Raw genomic sequence first — 1,755 nt, 5'->3', positions numbered from 1 at the left:
GGCAGAAGGAGATTTAGTGGAATCTCTATGGTCTCTATATGAGCCTCAGATTCCTTTAGGTCCTTAGTAGGGAACTCCTTCTTGTTTGAGAGACGTCCCAGGAGGTCTTCCTCACTAGGATTTTTGTCCTTCTCCTCCCTTGTGCATTTGGCCATATTGATTACATCAATGGCCTTGCACTCTCCTTTTGGATTTTCTTCTGTATTGCTTGGGAGAATACTGGGAGGAGTTTCAGTGACTTTCTTACTCAGCTGGCCCACTTGTGCCTCTAAATTTCTAATGGAGGATCTTGTTTCACTCATGAAACTTAAAGTGGCCTTAGACAGATCAGAGACTATGTTTGATAAGTTAGAGGGGCTCTTTTCAGAATTCTCTGTCTGTTGCTGAGAAGATGATGGAAAAGACTTGTTATTGCTTAGCCTGTTTCTTCCACCATTATTAAAACCTTGTTGAGGCTTTTGTTGATCCTTCCATGAGAAATTTGGATGATTTCTCCATGATGAATTATAGGTGTTCCCTTAAGGTTCACCCATGTAATTTACCTCTGCTATTGCAGGGTTCTCAGGATCATAAGCTTCTTCAGAAGCTGCCTCTTTAGTACTGTTGGATGCATTTTGCCATCCATTCAGACTTTGAGAGATCATGTTGACTTGCTGAGTCAACACTTTGTTCTGAGCCAATATGGCATTCAGAGCATCAATTTCAAGAACTCCCTTCCTCTGAGGCATCCCATTATTCACAGAATTCCTCTCAGAAGTGTACATGAATTGGTTATTTGCAACCATGTCAATAAGTTCTTGAGCTTCTGCAGGCATTTTCTTTAGGTGAATGGATCCACCTGCAGAATGGTCCAATGACATTTTGGAAAACTCAGATAGACCATAATAGAATATATCTAATATGGTCCATTCTGAAAACATGTCAGAAGGACACTTTTTGGTCATCTGCTTGTATCTTTCCCAAGCTTCATAGAGGGATTCACCATCTTTTTGTTTGAAGGTCTGAACATCCACTCTAAGCTTGCTCAGCTTTTGAGGAGGAAAGAATTTATCCAAGAAGGCCGTGACTAGCTTATCCCAGGAGTCCAGGCTATCTTTAGGTTGTGAGTCCAACCATGTTCTTGGTGGACGAAATTGTGATCCATATTCTTTTGTACTTGTATGAAATCATTATTATGGCACCAGTTGAATTCACAACTCCGTTCAACTAACCAGCAAGTGTACTGGGTCGTCCAAGTAATAAACCTTACGTGAGTAAGGGTCGATCCCACAGAGATTGTTGGTATGAAGCAAGCTATGGTCACCTTGTAAATCTCAGTTAGGCAGATTAAATAGTTTTGGGTTTCGAAAATTAATAATAAAAAGAAAATAAAAGGGATAGAAATACTTATGTAAATTATTAGTGGGAATTTCAGATAAGTGTATGGAGATGCTGTGCTCCTCTTGAATCTCTACTTTCCTATTACAGTCATCCAATCCTTCCTACTCCTTTCCATGGCAAGCTGTATGTAGGGCATCACCGTTGTCAATGGTTACATCCCATCCTCTCAGTGAAAACGTTCCTATGCTCTGTCACAGCATGGCTAATCATCTGTCGGTTCTCAATCAGGTTGGAATAGAATCCCTTGATTCTTTTGCGCTTGTCATCACGCCCAGCCTTCAGGAGTTTGAAGCTCGTCACAGTCATTCAATCCCAGAATCCTACTCGGAATACCACAGACAAGGTTTAGACTTTCCGGATCCTCATGAATGCCGC

General features: G+C 41.1%; 1 non-coding gene across 1 annotated transcript; it reads left to right on the top strand.

Annotated features, from left to right (window-relative positions):
* The first annotated feature begins 918 nt into the window (after positions 1 to 918).
* LOC112717141 (small nucleolar RNA R71) lies at positions 919 to 1,022 on the top strand. Its single transcript, XR_003160583.1, has one exon. It is a non-coding gene; the product is annotated as a small nucleolar RNA R71 (small nucleolar RNA).
* The last annotated feature ends 733 nt before the right edge of the window (positions 1,023 to 1,755 follow it).

The sequence above is a fragment of the Arachis hypogaea genome, chromosome 1 (assembly GCF_003086295.3).
Source record: "Arachis hypogaea cultivar Tifrunner chromosome 1, arahy.Tifrunner.gnm2.J5K5, whole genome shotgun sequence".
Classification (NCBI taxonomy): Eukaryota; Viridiplantae; Streptophyta; class Magnoliopsida; order Fabales; family Fabaceae; genus Arachis; species Arachis hypogaea.
Note: the sequence above shows the minus strand (reverse complement) of the source record. Positions and strands in the feature narration are given on the sequence as shown.